We start from the raw sequence: 25,166 nt of genomic DNA on the forward strand, positions 1-25,166 counted from the left end.
ATTATGTGATAAGTAGAATACAAGGATAGCCAAATAAAAACTGTTATTCTAGATTATTTGACCATGATTAACATTTAACTACTAAAATGTTAATCAAAAACCCTATACTTGAACACATTGTGATTTTAATTAACAAATTCGAGAGACTCAAGTCATATATCACATCTTCTTTTTGGACAAACCCTAATTTTATCCAAAAGAAACCATAATCCATTCAATTTGGGGGTTTCTCAACTACTTAAATACATACTTCTTAAAACCTGAAGAATGAGAGGATTTCTTAAATAAACAAAATATATTGTTTCATCAAAAGCTTAAAAAACAACTACGAAGACTCAATGTTTTACATAAATCACGACACATGTGTAATATTTCCCCAAACAAACCAACACAAATCTTACCTCGTGTCGTTCAGATTACCGTATGAAATTAGTTCATGACAATATTGACGACCCCCCTCCATTGTCATTCTTCTGAGAATCTCGGGAACTTAGGAAACAAAATAAAGGAAACCTATATTATTGTTTTGTTTTGTTTTTGTTTGAGAAAAGAAAGTTATGTTTGACGTTCTTCTTAGTAGTCTGTTTTGTTTTTGTTTGAGAAAATAGAGTTATGTTTCTGCGTTGAACCTCCCACGCTTGAAATAAAATATTATTTGATATAATAATTATTATTTATTCAATATTGTACGATGAACGAGAGAAAAACAGATGCATGATCGTGTTTGGATCGTTCAACAATCAAATGTTCTTATTGGACCTTCATTTATATGGGCCTTTGGAGGATTAGTACATTAATCTCTTTTTATTTGACTTTTTTTTTTTAAACCCTAATATGTAGTTTGAAATATTTATATAATACATGTGTGTATAAATTTTTTGTATTGGCCATGTATTGTCATTTGTTAAACATTTAATTATATTTTAATTTCCCTAAAATATATTATTTATGGGTTATTAAAATACATTTTATTGATAAAATGTTTAACTATGGTACATAAGTTTCTTCATATGATTTGGTTTATTAAAATTTGGAACATTCATTTTTTTTTACACCTTTGTTCTTTTAATCATGTCATTTTTTTTCTTATTTATTTTTTAACTACAAATTATCTTTGGTATCAATTAATAGACTCACACCACGTGTGAACTCATGAGTATCCCATTAGTTTAAATTAAATAGAATGAATTACAACTTAGCACAATATTGGTGCTTCAACCCAATGATTTTCTTTAAAATTACACATAATAGTATATAAAAATCATCTTTACTCTTTAGAAGATCAACCAGCAAAATTAACATATTAAATTTACTAACTACATCTTTTAATATATATGAAAAATATCAAAGGTGTTTATAACAAGAGATGAAATATCCTAGAACTCAAGTTGCTATTGGTGTGAATGAAAGTTTTATATAAGTGGAATCATCATTCATAATAAAAAAACAAGATGAGAACTTTGGCAAGTCTGCCAAGTGTCATCATTCTAGCTCACATGCTATTTTAGAAGTTTCTATAAAAGGTAATATTTCCTTTTTGGTTTTTAATACATTTTATTGTTTTTTAATATTTATTTTATTTTATTACTCCAAATTTTAAGAGATGCACTCGCGTGAATAAAAATTTATCTCCTTCATCATGTGAATACATTCTCCCTTTCCCATCTTTTGGTATTTCGAGGCAAAATAACAACCACAATTTATGGGCTATTTATTTTTTAATTTTAATTATTTGGTTATATTTATTTAATCAAAACATTTTTTTATTGGTCTATCTCTTATTTTTGGGATTAATCCAAGTCCATTTAAATGTTTTAATTGGTTAATATAATGTTTTATCCTGTTGATTAACGTAGTTTGTGTTTTCTAGATAAACTTTTCACATTCTTTAGTGTTTCCAATGCTACATTATATTTTCCACTAATTCATTGAGATTCATGTTTTCAAAATTCTAATCCTCCTTTTTCCACCTCCCACCTCTTCATCTTCCTTCTTCCTTCTTCCGTATTTTCTTCTTCGTTTTGTTTTTCTTCCTTCTTCCTTTTTTTCATTTTTTAGACAGATTCAAGACGATGGCTCTTTGTTCATTTGACGGATCTATGATCGGAAGCGTCGTTGACGGATCTATATCTGCGACGATGCCTCTTTGTCAAGAGAAACCAACCGAGATTGCGTCCATAGGTTTGCTTTAACCAATTAAATGCAAAAATCCATAGATCAGTTCTTAAATCAATGTCGATCTTCTTGGGTAAGGAAACCCTAACCTAATCTGCTTTCAACCCTTTTTCTAGGTTTTGATTTTGTAGTTAGGGGTTTTACAGTCCAAGGCTCAGAAGGAGTGTTAGCCTAAAAGTTCGATTTATGGCTGAGATAATTATGGTTTATCAAACTTATTTTAAGGTTATATGTATACTATTTGCTTATGCATATGAAATGTGGTTATGATTTAAGAATTGTTGGTTGCTAATTATTACTTATTACATCCCTGTTGGTTTCAAGCTTACGTGAATTTGAGCTTTTTTACTATCCAAACTAAACATACCAGCTTTGTTTTTGTTATAAAAGTAATTATGTATGGTTATTGATATTTTGTGGTTGATTTGATAATTTTGAGGTTTATTTTTCAGGATTTAGACTTGATCGAGTTTTACCGCTGACTTTTGAATCTAACAAGGTATGACAAAGTTTTTCTTATCTAAATATCAACATTTGAAATTTGAATTCGGTTTATTGTTTTCTCTTTTAATTCTTATGTTTGCTGATATTTGCAGAGGATTAAGTGAAAGAAAGAGCAAAAAGAGATGCAGCAGCTGCTAGCAATGGAGGGAATACTCATGGAAAGGTGATTGAAACGGCACTGTGTTTGAATTTTGAATTTGTGCATACAAATATATGGTGATAGCGGTTTTTGAATGGCCTAACTTGAATTAGATGTGTGTACATGTCTTTGTTTTTCTCTAATTTGGCTTGAACTGGATTTTTTGTGTGTGTAGGATTGTGTATGAAGTGATGGCCTCTTATCGTATTAGAAGTGAATTTGAATTGTGACATAGATAGCAGTGACTTGGTTCTGAAATTGCATATGTGTATGTTACATGGAACTCAGTGTTTGAGTAAACCATTTTGGAAATATGAAATTGTGATTATGATTATTATTACTATGCTTATAGAATTTGATATGATTTGATTTTGCAGTTGGTGGATCTCATCTCAAGTTATCTGAGTTGTTTTCAGCAAAACTAATTCATCTCTGGTTGGATCTAAGCTTGGTGTTCAAAGGAACTCAAACATTGTGAGCAGAAGGAAGTTTTCATCTGGTTGGATCTTACTTCCTACTTCAATTGTAACGGAGTAAAATGTTCTTTGAATTATAATTGAGTTGACCTATATCATATAGCCCATTTATGCTGAAATATGGATTATTAGTAATTAGTACTTGATGAACCTAACTTCAACTTGCTCTAAACTCTATCTGTAATGGTTTTTCGTATGATAGATTGATATCATATTCAGTGTTAATATTATGTTTATGTTGATGAAGCTATTTAAGGATATGATAAAAGAAATGAGAATGGATTTAAAGAAATCAAGATACAAACCTTTGATGTATTATATCTCTACTGTTACTAGGTTGCTGGAACTGTTGGTTTAATGAGTGTACCAGCCATGGGAATCTCAACGCATTCGCAAGCCACAACTAAGAGTGTATACAATGCTGCCTTGGCCTTAGGAATTGCAAATCAGCTAACCAACATACTCAGAGATGTCGGAGAGGATTAACTTATTCACTTAAGATCATCCAAGGTACGATGTCACACTCTTACTAATAAGTCGAGAACGTAACAAACACGTAAAACCAGCTTCTAATTGAATGCAAAATTGTTGTTTCATATATGCACATATGGATGCAAAGATCCCTTGGTATAAATGTTCCTCTCACAGGGGTTCCGTTTGCATGTTTTGGAGTAAATTTGTATTTTTGCAGTTGTGTTCTGAAATTTGTTTTTTACTTTTATCTGTTTTTCTATCTGGTGTCAATCATGTTGCTGACCCTATGCATATTGGTTTGCCCATTTTGCAGATGAACTGCGTTTGACATCGAAAATAACTGTAGATGATTGTTTTGTAGATGATTGTTTTGACATTGAAATGGCAGTTGGAAAGTCTCACAGTTTCAGGATGTCGGAGTCTCTAAAGCCTTCACCGGCTAAGAAGCCTTGCAAATATCGAAGATTTTCCTAGCCTTGCAAATATCGAAGCAGGGAAAATCGTCAGGAAGATCCTATTCCAGTGAAGTTATGGAACAAGAAATTTGGAAAGATTTTCCTGAAGATTTATTTGAGGCGGTAATTGCACAGCTTCATATTGCCACTTTTTTCTGCTTCCGTTATATATGTCGTGCATGCATCTGTCATGCTCACTAATTCTAGCTTTCGCAGTTTGCCCAACTTCCTTAATTTTCCGATTATTCACATTTATATTTCCACATCACAACAGGAATTCAAATGGGTAAACTTTGATATAAACATGTTGCTGAAGTTGCTGAAGGTTTTGAAGTCATTGTTTTACAGATTTGAGAGAGATTTTTGTTAAAATTCTATAAATTTAATGCAAATTAATTTATTTTATTGGCTGTTAACTCAGTATCGTCAATACCAATTAATTTAATTCAATGGTAGTTAATGGCAATTGATTTAGTTTTATTTCCTATTTGCCTCACTACGTTAGTGTTATGCTGATAGATATTCTTTACTCTAATATAGTTTTAGCAAAGAAACTTGAATTCTTTATATATTTTTTGTTATTTTTCCTGGTTTCAGATCTAACTTTAGAGCATAAAAGGAAACTTTAGATCAATTTATCTAAACAAACAATGAAATTTATTTTAAAATATAGTTGATGACTGAATAAGTTAATCGTGTAAAAGCAAACAATATAGAATTTTTTTTATTAATAGATAAATTCAAAGATATAAATGATATTTAGATTTAGTTAATGACGAAAACTATATTAGTAATTTAAATTTTTTTAACACTTTTTCTATTGGTTTGTTAAGTTTGTCAATAAAATCATATTCCTATTATTATACCTATATGCTTTTATAGCATTGTAGCTTACAATTTGTAGTTCTATGAAAATGGGACAAAATCACATGGTTTATGCCTTAATTATTTATAGTAAGAATTTATCATCATAATTTGTCATTAATACTCAGAAATATTTACATATTTATCTTATGTTTATAAAGATGTAGAGTTTGTCTTAATTTATTTGAAATAAAATTGAAGTTATTAAATTTATTTTTAATGCCAGAACTTAGTGAGTCAAAAATATTAAGAGGAACTTATTTTAATTGAAATTATAATTAATTTAATTTTATTTAAGATGACTTATATAATTTTTTAAAATTTAAGATAACTTATTAATATAAGTTAATTTTTTTAATGAAGCCAAAAAATATTGTTTAAAAATTGATACACAAAAAATAAGGACTAATCCATGAGTAAATTAATTGTTGAACTCAAATATCCATGAGTAATACTATGAATATAAATAGTTTAATTACAACACATAGATTTAAATTTTAAAATTTTAATTTTACATTTAATTTTAAATAATAATTTAAATAATTAATTAATTAGATAGAGAATCTCTTTTCTATGGCAGAAAAATATAGTAATTAATAAAAAATAATTACATTTATTAATTTTATTTGATTAAAAAGCCATGACCATAAATAAATAGTAGGTATGTTAACTTTTTCTTCAATAATATTTTTATTTTATTTTAAGTATGTTAATTTTTTTTACATTTAATTAATAATATTTTAAATTAATGTATTATTTTATTTGTATGTTTTTAAATATATTAATTAATTAATTTATGATTATTATAATAAATTATATTGGACAGTTAAAAATAGAATAATTCAACTACGTGTTTAAAAAAGTAATAAAGAGGCCTAAAATAATAAAGAGCATACAATTATTAAAAATTAAAAGTACTTAAATTGAATTTAGTAAAACAAGTAACTCTCACGATCTCTCTTCATTTCAGAAAAAAAAAAATTATAAAAACACAACTAATATTATTATTACCTATACTGATTAATATGATTATCGCATATTGAACTAGACTGATTAAGCAAGGATTGATCAACGTATTTTTTTAATGGTTAGAATTTAATAAAATAACACATGTCACTTTTGATTTGGTGTTTGTTTTTTAAGCTAATTAAACAAGATTTTAATTAAAAATTCAAGTCATGTACTCTCTTTTAATTTTTTTTAATTTAATTTTTTTGTTTTTTGGTTTTATTTTAATTTGATTTATTTTTTGTTTTTTGGTTTTATTTTAATTTAATTTTTATTTAGTTGTGGATATTCATTAATTTAATAATAGTCTGTCAAAATAATTTTTTTTTTACTATGGACGGTTGTTTGTTCTTTTTTTTGGTTAAGTTTATTTTTTATTATTTTGAAATAAAATAATAATTAAATATTTTTTAAATTATTTGTTAATTTTATTAAATAAAATTATTAAAAAAATTGTTAAAAAAAATTTAAAAAAGATTCGAAGGAATGGAGGGCTCCTTCCCCTTTTGTAAGATAGTTTCTATTTTATTTTATTTATTTGTTATTTATTTAATTTAATTTTGTTAATAAATTTTAATTATTGATTAATAAATAAATATAATAGTTTTAGATTTGGTCTTTTGTTTTTCTTTTTAAAAAAATAAAATAAAATAACAATCAAACTTTTTAGAATTCTGAGCACCATCTTTTTTTCTTTTGCTCTTTTGATTAATAAATTCGAAATACCCAAATTATTTTATAATTTATAAAAAATATAGTTAAATAAACTTTTTTATGTATACTATTAATAACAATAACAATAACAAATTATTTTATCTATACAGCAATAATTTTACTATAAATAAAATTTATAAATTATAATTAATTTTAAAATATTATTTTTACTTAAAAAATATTTAATCCGTGCCTTGCACGGGTCTAAGTACTACTTAGTAATAATGCTGACTAACTTGACATTGATAGCTTCACAAAGAAAAATAGTTTGTTGGGCTGTATGTCCAAGTCATTGAAAATATGAAAATTGAATTGAAATTGAAATTGAATAAAAAAAGAAAGAAAAACATAGAGTTATTGGAACATAACAAAATTCTATCACTCTCAGTGAGTCATCTTAGACCGGTTTTAGCATTTATAGCTTTTAACTTATTTTCCTTTTGTCAATGACAAGCGTTTTTAGTTGTAATCATAAAAGAAGAAGAACAAGATTTGCAAGGTCTAATCTAATTGAATTCCAAAAATGACTGAATCTGAGCAGTAAAAGTAGCTATATAACTTGGAGTCAATGGTATATAGAGCTCACAACTCATATTAGACATGTAATTTAGATTTTTATTTTTATTTTGGTTTAGTGTCAGTTTGAAGTGTAGCAAGTCGTGTATTTTGGTTTTAGTGGAATTTGAAGTGTTGCAACTTGCAAGTGTGAGTCACAAGAAAAATGTCACAATTTTATTGTTATAATTAGTTAAGTATATATATATATATATATATATATATATATATATATATATATATATATATATATATATATATATATATATATATATATATATATATATATATATATATATATATATATATATATATATATATATGAGTATAGGTACTTATTCCAAATCTAGATCATTGATTCTTTTCAATCTAGTGGTTAAAAATAATAAGTAATTATATGGGTATATTAAAAATTTCCCAAAAAATATTCTTAGCATGCCAAATGGGCTTGAACTCTTACAAATTTTACCTTACGAAAAAATATACGAAACAAATGTGAGGATTATAATAGGAAATTTCTTTATCCACCCTCATGTTTTCTTGGTCACCTTGGTGAAAAACCCAAAATACCCCTTACTTCGGAAATGCATTTTCGAAATACAAAAAAAATGTTGTTTTCGGAGATGCATCTCCGAAAGCGCCTTTTTTTTTTCAAAATTTGTCTTATTTCGGAAATGCATTTCCGAAAACAGCATTTCGGAAGTGCATTTCCGAAATACTGCGTGTTTTGCAGATTAAGCAAAACAGCCCCCTCCCCCATTCATTTTTACCCTAAATCATCATCAAACTTCCTCTCAGATTTTTTGGAAAATCAAGTTTGAAGTCTACAGTTAAGCATTCCAAAAGCTACTCAATCTCAACCTAAAGCTACTCAATCTCTTTAATTGGTAAGTTTTTCAAACTTTAGATCTATGATTTAAATCTCTTTTAGGGTGTTTAGAAATTGTAAAAATGATATAGGGGTAGGTTGGTAGTGGTATTTAGGTTGTTTAGAATCATTAGAAGTTGTTTTAATGTTGGATTTTGGGGTCTGCCATGGAAGTTGCAGAAGTTGGCTTCGCAGGGGTGTTTCGGAAGTTCATCTCCGAAAACACCTCCATTCCCAGTTTCGGAAATGAACTTCCGAAGTAGTCCAGAATTTCTTTTTTTTTTTCAATTGTTTTGCATTCTTATTGATTGCAATTGTTTTCAGAAACATGGCAGGCAACCCAGCACGCATCAGACAGGGGAGAGAGATCCAGTCAGCGTCGGCTAGACGCGAGCGAGCAGCGCAGCTGGCGTCGACGTAGGGACAGGGTCGTGTGCGAGTACCCGTGCAGATGGACGAGGGTACTTCCTCATCTGGATTCAGGAGTCATCTGGCCCGGGTCTCTTCTTCCCGCCAGCAGGAGGTACGAGAGGAGGAGGAGGAGGAGGAGGAGGAGGCAGTTACATACCAGGAGGCGGAGGAGGTACCGGATGTTGATCCTCCACACGGGGAGGAGGATGAGGAGGAGGGCTACCTGGGAGGACCCAGTGACATGACCTTGCTGATTACCTACCACGAGCACGTCGCTCGACGTATCTGGGGGGAGAGGTATTTTTTATAATTTGCCCGACTTTATTATTTAACCGTTTTTTATTTAGCTGTTTATTCAACATTTTCTTAACGGTCTAATTAACATTGTTTTTTTTTTGTTTTTTTTTGTAACAGGAGAGACAGACTTTGAAACAGGTGAACCACGCCCGAAAGATTTTCAGTCTCTTTAAACCAGAGGCGCAGTGGTTTAACGACGCGGTGACAGCTTCAGGGCTAGGTGGGTTGTGCATGACGGGGTATACCATCATCTGCCACAACATGCAGGGGGTCTTTGTGGAGACTGGAGAGGTGGCACTGGGAGACGTCTTTTTTCCACTTACCGGTTGGGAAGATGACGATCACCTTGCACGATGTGCAGTGTCTTCTCCACTTGCCGATTAGGGGGATGCTGCTGGACCATTCCCGGATCCAGAGAGTCGAAGCCACCGAGTGGATGGCGCTCTATCTGGGTATGGAGCCAGATATGGCTGAGTTTGAGTGCCAGACGACAAATGGGCCTCATATCCGGTTCTCCACACTGAGCGTTTATTTTAAGAACCACCTGGTGGCGGCGGCCGAATCCGAGGAGGCGGATAACGCCCTATTTGTGGAGTATCACCGTGCCTGCGCTCTCCGGTGCTGGTTCATGTTTGTGGTAGGCGCTGCACTCTTTGTTGACAAGAGTGCAAGACATGTCGACGTGACCTACCTCCGCTACTTCATGGACTTGACTACCGTTCACTAGTGGAACTGGGGGTTAGCTATTCTGGTATACCTATACCAAAAGCTGAATGAGGCCTCCAATTGGAGGAACAGACAGTTGACCGGATCCTGCACACTACTGACGGTACGTTTCATTTTAACTGTTTCACATTTACTTATGTTTCGTATTTATTTTTAATACATTATCGTGTTTGTGTTTCAGAGCTGGATCATCTCCTACTTCCCCCGCATCTACGGCTTCCGCGTTGATCCTGCGTACGAGGACGCCATGCCCAGGGCCGCCCGATATGTTCTCCAGAGAGGGAACAATGCAGTGGGACCATACCGTGGGTACCTCGACCGCACGATGCACGATGACATCAGTTGGAGGCCATTCAGCGACTACACTGATGTTGTCGCCTTTGACAGCATCTCGTTATATTCTGGCTGGTTGGCATGCGGGACCAACACCATGGTGAGGTATCTCCCTGAGCGGTGCATGCGGCAGTTTGGATTTGTGCAGATGATACCCAGGTCACCTTTTGAGGCTGCTTCCGACACAGTTACCCGAGTGAAGCTCACTGACATATTTGCGGATTGGGAGCGTCATGTGGTCCCGGAGGAGTATCGTCGCTTGCGGGTCACCCAGGACTGGCACAGTGTGGAGGGGTATGTCACATGGTTCTATCGGGTGTCACATCCTCTGATGACATCCGACGCTCCCGGCGCTCTTAGGCCAGCATACGAGGAGATCCTGGAGAACCAGCAGGCCGAGGATGACCATGCCATTGATCTCCTGCCGATCTGCTAGCGGATAGAGCTGCTTGGGCGAGACGCGTTAGATCGAGGTATCATTGATCAGGGCGGTCCAGAGGCAGTCGCCGTAGTGGAGAGGATCGTCGGTGATGCCGGCCGTGCGGCGGCATACGGGAGGCAGAGGAGGTCCCAGGGAGAGAGGGTTAGGCATACCTAGTAGGGGTTCGGGTTTATTTTTTTTGTATTCGGATTGTATATTTCGCACACTATGACTCGGTCTGTATATATTATTTGAATTTTATTTATTATATTAGTATTTTACGTTGATATGTCGTTTGTTTTGTTCGGCGTTTTCGTTTTGTATATATTACTCGTTTTGTATATATTTCGTATGGGACTATTAGAAAAAGCATAAAAAAAAAGACTTCTGTATAATTCGGAAATACACTTCCGAAACCCCTCAAAATGTGAAAAAGGTGTTTCGAAAGTGCATCTCTGAAAAAGCTCCCAATTTGATGTTTTCGGAGATGCACTTCCGAAGTCTGGGGAAATTTAAAAAAAAAAAACCTTCAGAAAATTCCTATTATATGACAAAAAATTATATGTATATTGAGTATATACTAAAACAATCGACAATATTGAGGATAGTTTCAAATACTAGTACTACTACTATTGGATAAGAGAGGAAGAGATAGTACTAATGGGATATAGTAGGTACAGAGGACACTCATACACACTGTGCTGGTGCAGACTGCGTGCTACGTACGGTACCAAGACTAAGCAAAGCAGCAAAGAATTTGAGATAGGAGAAGAGAAAACTAGCGTCAATCCAAAACACTGTGGGTCCAACATGCCTTCACTCCAACCGACTGGGCCATAGCCTATAGTTGGTGCCTCGTGATAGTGACACCCATTAAAACGGTGGAGAAGAGGTGCCACCAAAGAGAGCCATCAAAAACCATATCTTTTCCAATCTTAAAGATTGTGAAAGCATTGCAAATTTGAAAATAAATCCATTTGTACGAGGACCCCTCTCGAAATAACCTAATTCACTTGCAAACAAACAGTGTTGTGTTACTGGACATTGATTTATGGATTGGTTGTAAACAAACACAAGGTACCTAGAAAATTTCGTAGGTGTGTGTAGGACAAGGACAAGTACCGGTAGATCTAAATGTGTGGCCCTCACTAACCGTCCCATGTGCATGTGAATATGTTGTTTCCATCATTTACCTGTTCACTCAACCAATCAATCACCGTCACTTCCCTATGTTTTCGCTTGATTTTTGTTTGGGTTTCTACTATGTCTCACACTCTCTCACTCACTCTTTGGCTTTGATTATTAAAGTTGTTAGTATTGGATTCATTACTCACCTATATAAATTATGATGTTATTACTACACTACATAATTTATTTTCTAATTAAAATTGTTTTAATGAAATGATCACTTAAGTGGAAGAAATATTTGTCGATGAGATGTGTTATTTCCGTAAGAGATCATAAAGTAGGAAGAAGAAATATTACTAACTCTATATACGGTTTATTTTGAAGGAGGAGGAAAAGAATATCTAAGTAATGATTTAATTGACAAGTTTAAATTTATTGATTTTGATGTATTTGAACACATTATCCTTGAGATTCTAAATTGTGTGAAAATATGAGGATTGTATAATCATTCAATCAATTTGAAAATTAGCGCAAACTTTAGAGAGGAGAGATAAATTAGGTATATTAAATATGTAGTATTACTTAAGTGCTAACATGTTAATTTTTTGGGAGCGATCATATGATTACTAAATCGATTTAGAAAAGCAAATAAATATAATGTTGAAAACTAAATAGGCAGAAAGAAAATGACACATGAGAATTATCTTGGTTCACTTTCTTCAAACAAAGACTAGTTTAGTCCTCTATTTTTCTTAAAGGATTTTTCACTCTATTTAAAATTCTTAGTCTCTCTATTTTTCTTAAAGGATTTTTCACTCTATTTAAAATTCTTGTACAAATCTTACACCAAAATCTCTCTTACAATTTTCTAACACTTATACATAATAAAGAACATTACTTTTTTAATACAATTATTTTTCAGCACAACCTTGAAGAATAAGTAACACATCCCACTTTATCGAGAATTTTGAAGTTGTTGATGGCTTGGTTTTCAAATTTACTCTTGAAATGTAAAATTCTCTTGTATTACAACTCAAAATAATATCAATTGAGTGCTCATGTAATGAAACTTTTTAAAATATGTGGAATTATACAAAGTTTTAAAATTTTCAATAAGAATGAACAATTTAAAAAGAATGTTTAAATTGTGTAAAATATGATTTGAAAAAGGTGAGTTTTTGATGTAAAATGTTGTATATACTCTCTTAGAAACATTTTAGAATGGATGCACAACTTTGAAAAGATTTCATGAAGTATTGTCATGTATTATAACGATGTTGTTTGGTGAAAAGGTGCATTTTTACACGTGGTAATCTATTACCGAGGGGTATAATCGACTACCATTGCTGAACGTTAAAAAAAATTTAAATTATATTGATGATCGGTTACCACAGTCCTATAATCTATTGCCACTGTTGTTTTATGAAAAATAGAGCTTTTGGAAGCCTTGTTTCAACGATTTTCATGCATGATCTTTAAGAACTTTTCAGGAAGTTTGAAGGATGTTTCTGAGCTTTCAAAATGATACACATAATGAATTGTGATATGTGACTTTAAGTTAATAATCATTGCAATTCTTCCATTTGTTTTTCAATGATCTCTCTTCATGATATTTTTTATCTTTTTCATATAGAGTTGAAGGTGATTGAGAATAGGTGTCTTGCTACAGAGACAAGTCGAGAAGAGTGGTTGTGGCATTACCGTCTTGGAAATCTCAATTTTCGAGACCTCGACGCATTTCAAAGGGATGGTATGGTAACTGGGTTACCAAAAATCAATATTCCAGCTGAGACCTGTGAAGAGTGTGTGCAAGGGAAGCTGCACAAGAGTAGTTTCAGTAAGGATGCAGGTCATAGGACCAAACATCGCCTTGAGGTAGTGTACTCCAATGTGTGAAGTCCAATGCAAGTCGACTCGTATGGTGGAAATGAGTACTTTTCACCTTTATCGATGATATTAGTAGAAAACTATGGATATACCTAATCAAGAGAAATGACGAGATATTTGATGTGTTCAAAAGATTCAAGTCCATGGTTGAGAGGCAAAGTGGTCGCAAACTCAAAATTCTCAAAACGGGTGGTGGAGATAAATACACCTCAAATGAGTTTGGGAAGTATTGTGATGACGAGGGGATAGTGCGTGAGATTGTGTCACCCTACACGCCACAACAAAATGATGTTGTCGAGAGGAAGAATCGTTCGATAATGAACATGGTTCGAATCATGCTAAAGGGAAAAGACTTGCCGGATGAGCTATGGGGTGAAGCCGTTTCCACAACCACTTATTTGTTGAATAGGTGCCCTACAAAGAAGCTTGATAAAGTGACTCCATAAGAGGTATTGCTTGGATTTAAACCAAACTTAAGTCATTCGAGAGTTTTTCAGTTTGATAGCATTTCGACACGTTTTGGGTTAGCTTTGAAAGAAGTTGGAATGACAAGGATGAAAAGATGTTGCTCGTTGGTTATCATCCTACTGGATGTTATAACTTGTTTGATGTTACAAACAAGAGGATCGTGATTAGTCGAGATGTTCTGGTCGACAACATGATGCATTTTTCCAGCAAAAACATTCATTTGACAGGTCCTATAACTGGTTACCAGAATGGTATAAACGATTACGGGCGCGATTTTCTACTTCCAGAGGCTACTGGAACTAGTTCTACATACGACTTAACTGGTTACGAGAATCCTGTAACTGGTTACAGCAACGAAAAATGCAGAAAATCAGGTTGCACGAGGTATTGTGCAACAACCTGTCGAAGCTGAAATCAGGGAATATAGTAGACGGCCAACTAGGCAAAGAGGTTTGCCTCAAAGACTCCAAGATTATGGAGTATTCTGGGATAACGAGATCAATGATGATGATTTCGTTCACTTTGCACTTATGGCCGAATTCGAGCCCGTTAGCACAAAAGAGGTATTAAGTGATCCAAAGTGGGTGCGTGCGATGAAAGAGAAGTTGAAAAATATTGAGAAAAATAGTACTTAGGAGTTGGTTGATCTACCGAAATGAAATAAGCCAATCGGTGTGAAATGAGTCTATAAAGTGAAGGCAATTCCCAAAAGTGAAATAGTCAAACATAAGGCTTGACTAACTGCGAAGAGATTTTTGCAAAGAGAAGGTATGGACTTTGATGAAGTGTTTGCACCTGTTGCTAGGATAGAAACTATAAGGCTAGTTGTTGGTATTGCAAATTGCAACAATTGGTCGATTTATCAAATGGATGTGAAATCTGCGTTTTTGAATGGTACACTTGAGGAGGAAGTTTATGTAGAACAACCCTCTGGTTTTGTTGTGAAAAATTAAGAGGGAAGAGTCTGCAAATTGAAGAAAGCGCTTTATGGTTTGAAACAAGCTCCAAGAGCTTGGAACCAACGCATATATATGGTTTCCTAGTCAACATTGGCTTCAAGGAATGTGTTTCCGAGCATGCTGTCTATGAAAAGACGGATGCAAGTAAAGATGTGATCTGTCATACCCCAATTTTTGACCCTAAGATCATATATCATTCATATCCCAATCATTAATCAAGAGCTTCACTTGGAAGTTTTGTTTGTGGTGTTGCACTCACCTCATCAATAAGAGGGACCGTCAAGCACCAATGATTGTTTATCTTGTATGCATATTATACTAACCCAAATACCAAAAATATTGCTTTGTTTCTTTGTAGGCTTTTGTTTTGTAGGTACCCAGCCAAGACATGCAATAAACAAGGCATTTTTCATATTTTGGACTGATGAAATCGATTTCCCTACTGGGTAAATCGATTTCCCTGCAGCAATCTTCAACAAAATCACATTCTGGACAGCATGAAATCGATTTCCCTCCTGGGCAAATCGATTTCCCTAGTGTATTTTGCGCCAAATTCTCTTCTGGAACAGAGTGAAATCGATTTCACTCCTGGGGGAAATCGATTTCCTTAAGGCGAAATTCAAAAAAAATAGAGAGGGAAGCTTGATTTGATTTTGGCACCTATTTTCTTTGACCATTTTTGTCATTTTACCAATTTTCCACCTCACCAAAATAATTCCCTTCATTAATTCCATTTTAACCTCATTTTACCATTTTTTACCTTTTAAATGCCACTTTAATCACCAATTAAACACAAGTTAATTAACTAAGAGCAAATGACCAAATTGCCACTACTCTTGCTCTCATCCTATAAATAGAGGCCACTACTCTCTCATTTCTCAAGCTTTGAGAGCCAAAAAACCCCTTGCAATTTCTCTCCTCATCCTTACCAAATTCACCAAAGCTCTTTTTCTTTCATAAAGTTTGTGAGTCACATCTTGAACCTCACAAACTTTGAGCTAAACCACCATCCATTTCACTCTTTTTTCTTCAATTGTTGAGAGATCAAGATTTGTGTTGGTGATTCTTGAAGTAGATCTAAGTTTTGTTCAAGATTTGGTAATTTTCTTCATCCTTATTCATCCATCATAATGTGATTCTTTTGTGCTTGTGTGTGATGCATCTTTGATGCTATATTGGTCCTATTTGATGGTGAATTGATGGAAAATTCGTGCTCCAATTGATATGTGATCATAAGGTGTTTGTATGTTTGCTTAAGTCAAGTTTTATGCTTCCTAATGCTGATTTTTTTGAAAACTGCACAGAGGAAATCGATTTCCTCCTTAGGGAAATCGATTTCCATTCCGTTTCTGCGCCAGATTTGAAAACCTGCATTAAGGAAATCGATTTCCTCCTTAGGCAAATCGATTTCCCGTGGGACAAAATGTGTTTTTTGCCTTTTTTATGCTTGTTTTGGCTTCCTTCTTCCTCCACTTCATTAATATCATTGGATCTAGGATGTTGATAGGTTTGAAATGACCAAATCCATAATATTAGATGAATGATATTAATGATAGTGTGAGTTGATTATCTTTTATGTTTTTTTTATCTTTTTCTTCTCCTTTTTTTCTTTTGATCGATGAAAGTCTTAATACTTTGAGAATTCTTATGGATTCTTAGTAAAGACTAGATCGTTACCTATTTTCTTTTCGTGTGGTATTGCTTTCGGAGAATGATCTACATATCATTTCTCTCGCATGCATTAGCACATAAAGTTTTGACCGGCCTCGTTGTAGGGTGATTTCTACATAAATCACTTGGCGATCTGCTTAACATAGCGCAATATTTCGTGTCCCGAATAAAAAAGATCAAATATGGAAGAGAATTGTATGCGGTTGATTTAAGACTTATGGAGGTTTATCGTGTAGTCGCTATTATTTTATCAAGCTTCTGATAAATGTCCATTGAATTTAAATCCGAGAACATCCTTCACTCACCATCGATCTTTATTACTAACTTTGATAACATACTTGACAAGTTTCAAGATGGTTATCTTTAACATCTAACAATTGACTTTAATTTCCACAATTTATTATACCGCTCTTTATTTCTCGCTTTACCGCTTTATTTTATCATTTCATCATATTTACATTCCGCTATTTTTCCTTTGTCCATTTGGACGTTTATATTCCGCTATTTTCTCTTTGTCCATTTGGACATATGTTTATGTTTCCGCTATTTTCTCTTTGTCCATTTGGACATATGTTTATGTTTCCGCCATTTTCTTTTGTCCACTTGGACCATACTTTACTTTTATGCTAAAACACTAATAAATAACAAAAATCTAAAAAACGTTTAAGGCTCTCTTTTGGACTATTGGTTACTATCCCTAGCATTTTGGAGATTCGGACTTATGGACTTAGTACCTCTGGACTCTTATGATATTGTTACTCTGCTGTTATTCTGTCTGTCTGGCATTGGATTGTTGTCTGTTTGTATGTGCAGGTATTTCCTTGAAAGCCCTTGATGGTTAATTCCAAGGCACTGATATAAGGATTTTACCCGAAAACAGCCGTTACTCTGCCCGATTTTCGTCAGAATTTTAATGTGCTTAATGCAAAGTGGTGCTAAGATAATAAATTCATCTGGATCCCCAAGTGATAATGTTGGTTTAGTATTGATATTCCAAAGGATAAGAAATCTACCTTGACTCACAATGTCAAGTGTTGGCTTCTTATTTCGGTTAGACCGTTTCTTTCCTTAGCTTTTATTTTACGCAATAGGATAGCCTCTTCATCTCCTCCCATTCTTAAATTTTCAAAATCTTCTCTCTTTTTCCAAAACATTCTTATGTTTGCAAACCTTTTCAAAACCTTTTTCTTAAAAAATATCTTTTGCCCTTAGTGGCTTTTCTTCAAAAGTTTAGACACTGTTAATTGTCGAAACGAGTGGTTATACCCCACGATTTTGAAATTGATTGATATAATGAGATCTTTTCCGCGTGAGAGAGCTAGTGGCATACTCGTCGATTTTATCCGAGTTGGAGCCCTTCTTTCATTTGCGATGCAAAGAACTCATTTGTTCTCATGCTCAAGATCAATGGCTGAGTATTTCTCTCCAACGACGATAAAGTGTTTATTCATTTTTAAAACGTTTTTCCCTTTAAGCGGAACTACATTAGCTCTGACTTCTCCATTGCACCGAGGAGGTATGTAGGCACAAAGCTTAACGCTTTGCCGAGCTTATTTTAAAAATAAAACAAACCCTTTTTTAGCACACACGACACAGATTTTCAAAAAGGTTCCTGTGGAGTACCACAGATATGAGAGGTGCTTAAACCTTCCCCTCATATAATCAAGACCGAACTTGAGTTCTCTTCCTTGTTTTAAAAACAAAACTTTGGGTTTTTCGTTCGTTTCCCTTTTCCTTTGAAAAAATAAAGCGCGGTGGCGATTTCAAATGAATTATTGATTCGAGTCAATCCCATGGCTTTGATCTCAGATTTTCCCCGCTACAGAAAAATGGCGACTTCACTGGGGAGCCAGTTTTAAGTGTGTTAAGCCTATTTTTGTTTATCTGTGTGTTTTTATTTGTATATATTGTTGTGTGCTTTGTTTGTTATTTTCTTTTTTTCTTTTTGGTGCTCGATGGTTCCTCTGTGATGAGATAAAGTTCTAACCCGGACTTTGGTGAGTAACTTGAGATAGGAGGTGGTAAGACCAATAGTCGCATGTCAGGAGCAATCCTTACCATGAGCGTCATATGGTGGAACCCCAATCAGTGGAGGCCTCATGGAAGGTAGTAGAGGTTGTTACGAACCATCGTGATAACGCTATTACTTTCAATAGTGAGTGTCCGTAGAAGCTGAATGGCCTAGAACCTTTTAACCCATCTAAGCCTTTTTAGGATGTAGTGCAGAAACAAGATCAAGTACCAATTTGAGCTTGTTGTCATGCGATACTATGCTCAGACGAGGTCTTTTTAGGCATATTATTGGCGCCCATGAGCAATTGTGCGTGCCGGTAATATCCGATAGAAGATTGAAAACTCTGGGAACCTTTGTAGAACCCGATCAGCAGGTACAAAATTCCTTAGATCATACCTTGTGGGATGGTTAGACCCATGGCTCCATGCTCGTGACGTCGAACCTTTGAACTATGATATTATGTGACCTTGCATGCTCTTGATTGTGGTTGATGCATAAACCATGCATTCATGCATCCATGAAAACTCTTTTTCTTTTGATTTTCAAGGAACTCAGAGGTCTTTCCTTGTAAACATCATAAGTTTCATCAAACTCAATGGATCTTGGGTGTTGATGGGGTGAAAATTCTAATCCACCAAAATGGATGATTGATTTTGATGATAACTTAATCAAAGCTTTAGCCCAATGTTTGAGTGTTTACAAGTTAATATCTTAAGTTCCTTGAAACTCAAAAATTAAAATAAAATAAAAAAAACAAATTACTGCATTGCATGCATCATTCTACATTTGGTCCTGCTTTCTAAAGAAATTTTCCAGAGCCTTATTTGCGTTCTCCTGGAATCATCAGTACAACGCTCGTGCTAAGAAGAAATGGAAAGCATCAAACAAAAGATTCTTGAACTCCGCAAAGAGGTAGTTACTTTGAAGGCTGGTATGGAGCATCTGACTGCTCTGGTTGAGGCTTTCTTGAAACTCTGAACTCATCCTTTCCTAAGGGGATAGTAGTCCATACACCTACTGACTCCCGTGGAGAGGTGGATATGAATGCGCTTCTAGAAAATGATGTCCGAAAGGAGTGTTTGCTTGAAGAAGGTAACTCAGTTGGTAGTGTGAAGAAGTTTGGTAATGACTTTTCAAAGAAGAGAATCAGGGGAGGAAACAATCATCATCAATATCAGCATGTTTCCTATGTCATTCCTGTATCCAATTCAGTTCATGCAGTTCCAGATTATCAGCAGAGTACTCGTCAACGAGCTCCTCCACTGAACGAGCAAAATCAATCTCAAAAGGGGAATTTTGATCCCATCCCCATGACTTACACAAAATTGTACCCTGCTTTGATTCGTAAGAATTTGGTTCAGATAAGGTCACCGCTTCCTGTTCTCGAGAAACTCCCTTGGTGGTACAAAGCTGATGTCACTTGTGCTTTTCATCAGAATGCTCCTGGACATGGCTTAGAGGATTGCTGGCCTCTCAAGATTGAAGTTCAAAGATTAACCCATGCTGGTATTTTGACTTTCCGAGATGTTGGTTCTGATGTTCAAGAAATTTTTTTGCCAAAGCGTGAATGAATCTCTATTGGTGGTAGCCTTGAAGTTTGAAAATTTTTCCTTCAACACAAACCCAGATAGAAAGAGCCTTCTCAATTTTTTTTAGTATTCTTACTGTTTGTTCATTTGTAATATTTCTTGTTTTTCAATGCATTGTTTGCATGTAGAAACTTGTTTATTTTTGAATGTTAATGTTAATGCAATGATAATGTTTGTCTTGAAGTAATCCATTCGTTTCACTCATGTTTATTTGTTTTTATGCATTATGATACCAATTACTTTTGCCAAACTCTTGCTTATGCAAGGATTGGAAGGAGGATGATGATCTGAAAACGCAAAATTTCTGGTTGTATGCTTTTGAATAAGACCCTGCTGATGATGTACAGGCATTGTTTCAAATTCCCAAACACCGGAGATATAAGGAAGATAATCCCTTGTTAACCCCTTTGAGCCTTGAAGTAGGAGTTTCTTTTCTAAACGAAAAAACCCTAATTTTAACCTGGGGCATGGTAGTCTTCAGTTAATTTGACCGAGTGTTCATATTTCAAAAAGGTGTTAGAAAGTATAGGATAAATATTTCTAGTATCGTCTCCTCAGGGATTGATGCGATATTATCGCCGTTCTACAGCTTAGTGTATTTTGAGTTAAGGTTCTGGATGTTTTTAGTGTCATGAAAGATAAATAGCATGAAAAGAAATTAAAGACAATAACTTAAGATTTAAAAAAAACGGTTTGGTAAAACTGTGTCAAGATTAGTTTTCGTTAGCTTGCTTTTGTATATACTCTGATGATCATGTATATGAACATATCAATGATTAATACAATCACGTATCCTCTCGATACTGTTTATCTCTAAAGCAGTGTCGTGATTGTTATTATATTAACCGCCAGATGATCTCTCATGCCGACAGTTGACATAATAACCTTTAAAGTTTGATACAAGTGATTATCAACTCACAAATCTATCTCTAGAGTTTGATTGTTGATAGATGAATACCCTTTTGGTCAAGATTTGAAACATATCTCTCAATAGTGTATCAAAACAACATATAAACATGAATACAAAGATATTCACCATATATTAATCACCAACAAGGTTCATATACAAAAGATCAAGCTAAATACATACTCTACAAGCTAACTACCTCCAATCTTGACACATGAGAAGTTTAGCTATCCATAGCTTCAACAACAAACATTAATACAAGACCTCCTAGCATAGAAATTCAAAGATGATGAAGAAAAATGCTTGAGAAATCTTGAATATGGATGGGTTTTTCTTTCTTCTCCTCTTGCCCTAGAGTGTGTTTTGTTGGAATGAAAAGATAACAAGATAAGATCTAAAAAATATCTCTAAGTGCCTAAAAGTGGCCACTTGAAAAAGTACCGCCGCTTAGCGCCATGACGGCCGCTAAGCGGTCATCACAAAATATCTGCTTCCACGCTGGAGGCCGCTAAGCGGGCTGAGGCCGCTTAGCGGAACTTGCTGAACACAGATTTTCCTCTCGCCACTGGAAAGCGCGCTTAGTGGCCGCTGAGCGGTCCTTGCTGAACAAAACTTCTTCCTTTGGCCACCAAACTTGCTCCAAATTGCCTCAATACCTCCTAATACTTCCCAAAATGCATAAAACCTACAAAAAGCAAAAGAAAAGCTTAAAATTAATATATTTACTACCAAACTAAATGTTATTTATTTACACGATATCAAACCGTAATTAAATGGAAAGAGTTGAGAAAAATTATCAAAATACCACAAAAGTTATCAACAATTATTCACATTTTTGGATTCTAACAAAAGGATTGTGCATCCAAAGGTCAAGCATGTCATATCCACATCAATGATTGGATCATGGAAAACCACAATGGTTATTCCCCGCGCATCAAAAGGCTGGAAAATGTGAAACCACAATGGTTATCCTCCATCCGCCAAAGAATGAGGCAGTCACAACCCTCTCAACAAGTCAAGATAAACTCAATATCACACGATTTGTTCAAATCAAAAGAATGAATATAAAAGAAAAGAAAAGAAAAGAGAAACAAAGCTCGTTAAGTCAAAAATTTGAAAACAAGTGACTTAGGCAAAAGTTAGAGCATCCCGCTGGACGACCAATTCAAAAGAATCAGTCCAGGAAAAAGTTAGGGAAATAAATAAATAAAAAAAAAAAGAGAAAAGAGTGAAAAGTGAAAAGAAAGGACTACAAAGCAAAAGTCCTAAAAAATGAACAAATCTGTGTGAATACAAAAACGAAGACAAAAAGAGGTGACTGCTACTCCCAAGAAAGTTTCATTGGATCTTTAATGGCACAAAATCCTTTTGAGAGATGAATACTCATGTTGAGTTGACTGAACATAGGACTGGAGAACATCACGAAGTAGCGTTGGGCTAAATAAACTTTGAGCCTAAAAATCTTTTTTTTCTGAAAACCGTGAATCAGGCCACGTTACAACCCTCAAAAGTCCTAATTGAAGCAGGGTTTATTTCGAGAGCATACTTAAACAGGAAAGCGTTCCTGACTCCTATCGGTTATGCTGAAAACTTGTGTTGGTATCATATGCATACAAAAATCAATGTCTTTCCTTAATCAGTGATTCATTCACAAAGTTATGCGACATCTTTTTGAAACTTCAAGACTTACATAATTGTTGCATTTTCATTATCATTCTCAGAATAAACATTTTTCTGCTTGTAAACATTCGTTTTACATCCAGGAAATTTACATCTGATTATCAGTAGAAAACTAAAACATTGCCAGGGGCATGTTGTTTTCCCAGTATAATGCTTTTGCAAGTTTGATTACCATCATGGGGCAAAGCTCAAAGACTTTGTCGAGTAAAAGAATGTGCCAAGTTTACTCAATCTGGGGCAGCTACGTCGAGATTTGACAAATCTCTCCAAGAATCTGTTGATCTGGGGCAGATTATTCCAAGTCTTCATGATGCCAAGGATCTCTATGAACCTTTTTGAGGTAGTTTCCTTTCATAGACCACGTAGTCTGGGGCAAGTTGTGAATCAGAAGTTACCTTGATCACCTCATTATCTTGAAGTACAAAGGTTGTTGCCATGATTAGTCCAGAGTATGTCACTCTCTACCAAGAAGTTTTGAGACAACGGTTGACTGTTGGGTTTTCTTTCTCACCTTGTGTTGAGTTTTGAACTAAAATCCCCCGCATGTTAACTTGTTTGCTTTGATGTTAACTTCTTAGTTCCTCTGCAAGTTTGGAATGGTGATTTTCTCCAAAGAAATTTTCTCTAATTCCCCATAATAGAGCTTGAGGTGTTGTCCGATCTTTTTGATAAGAAGAAGATGATCTGTAAATTCCTCGCAGAGATTGATAATCCCCACTGAGTTTGTTCCTCGTGGAAGAATTTTGCTTTGGTGTTCCTCCTCAGCTCATTTGTCAGGATGAAATTAATCCCCAGTTGAGTTTATTCCTCAAGGGGCAAATCTTTGTTTGACCGTTCCTATCCAGTTTGTTCTTGGAGTTGATCTTTGGTCTCTTAAAATGCTATTTTGAACCTCTCTAGGCTGGGAAACCTAGATTGAGAAAGCATTTATTTTGCACCTCTTGAGGATTCTGCTTTCCCCAATAATGGAGAATTCATTTGTGATTGATGTTCTTATCAGATATTGAAAGGCTTATTTCCCAGCAGTGTTGTCATTGCACTCCGTTGGAATTTGTACTTGAAAGCAAGGGGCAGGTTTTGTCCTCAGCATGTTTTGTTGACAACAAATACAAGCCTATTTATTTGAGCAAGTTTGTATGTCTTCACATATCAATCTTATCTTCAAAGCAAGTGATGATCTCTCAGGCTTTATGAACTTCTTGATTCCCAAATGGAAGAAGCTCAGCAAATGGTAAGTCGCTTCAGTATAAGTGACAGTTTGCAGTCAAATGGAAGAAGCTCAGCAAATGGTAAGTCGCTTCAGTATAAATGACAGTTTCCAGTCAAGCAGAAAAAGCTCACTTTCCTTGAAAATCCCCACTGAATTTGTTTCTAGGTGGATAATATGTTTCAGTTATTCTGTTCAGATGTCTGCGAATAGAAGACTAGTGGGTTCCTCTCTCACTTAGTCCAGTCTTTTTGGCAGTTTCTTTCCATTTGGTCATGGATTGAATTTTGGTTGCTGGACGATGAATATTGAGATTATGCATTTGTGTTTGCATCCTCAAATCATTGAAAAAGTATTATTGATTGCTCTTCGCCGTCATTGGTACAATGGGGCATCTCTTCATACCTTCAGTGAAACGTTGGTATGTGTTATCGTCAGTGGTACGGCGGTACATCTCTTTCATCGTCAGTGGTACATCGATGAAATATCTCTTTTCATATCATCAGTGGTACAGTGGTATATCTCTCCATGCCTTCAGTGGAACGTTGGTATGTGTTATCGTTAGTGGTACGGCGATACATCTCTTTCTACCACCAGTGGGACGTTGGTAGTTCAACTTCAGTGGAACGTTGGTGTATTTTGTTATCTTCATCGTCAGTGGTACGTCGATGTATTTCTCTTCCATACCTTCAGTGGAACGTTGGTATGTGTTATCGTTAGTGGTACGGCGATACATCTCTTTCTACCTCCAGTGGAACGTTGGTAGTTCACCTTCAGTGGAACGTTGGTGTATTTTGTTATCTTCATCGTCAATGGTACGTCGATGTATTTCTCTTCAATACCTTCAGTGGAACGTTGGTATGTGTTATCGTTAGTGGTACGGCGATACATCTCTTCCTACCTCCAGGGGACGTTGGTATTTCACCTTCAGTGGAACGTTGGTGTATTTTATTATCTTCATATTCAATGGTACGTCGATGTATTTCTCTTCAATACCTTCCGTGGAACGTTGGTATGTGTTATCGTTAGTGGTACGACGATACATCTCTTTCTACCTCCAGTGGGACGTTGGTAGTTCACCTTCAGTGGAACGTTGGTGTATTTTGTTATCTTCATCGTCAGTGGTACGTCGATGTATTTCTCTTCAATACCTTCAGTGGAACGTTGGTATGTGTTATCGTTAGTGGCACGGCGATACATCTCTTTCTACCTCCAGTGGGACGTTGGTAGTTCACC

The 25,166-nt window shown here is 34.8% G+C and overlaps 1 long non-coding RNA gene across 3 annotated transcripts; it reads left to right on the top strand.

Annotated features, from left to right (window-relative positions):
• The first annotated feature begins 1,986 nt into the window (after positions 1-1,986).
• LOC131604517 (uncharacterized) lies at positions 1,987-4,630 on the top strand. 3 transcript variants are annotated; one of them, XR_009284637.1, is made up of 8 exons: positions 1,987-2,248; positions 2,628-2,674; positions 2,772-2,842; positions 2,994-3,086; positions 3,196-3,317; positions 3,631-3,804; positions 4,082-4,346; positions 4,498-4,630. It is a non-coding gene; the product is annotated as an uncharacterized LOC131604517 (long non-coding RNA). The 3 variants fall into 3 exon arrangements; XR_009284635.1 differs by lacking the exon at positions 1,987-2,248 and having other exon boundaries at positions 2,317-2,674; XR_009284636.1 differs by lacking the exon at positions 1,987-2,248 and having other exon boundaries at positions 2,317-2,674; positions 4,082-4,578.
• The last annotated feature ends 20,536 nt before the right edge of the window (positions 4,631-25,166 follow it).

The sequence above is a fragment of the Vicia villosa genome, linkage group LG1 (genome assembly GCF_029867415.1).
Source record: "Vicia villosa cultivar HV-30 ecotype Madison, WI linkage group LG1, Vvil1.0, whole genome shotgun sequence".
Taxonomy (NCBI): Eukaryota; Viridiplantae; Streptophyta; class Magnoliopsida; order Fabales; family Fabaceae; genus Vicia; species Vicia villosa.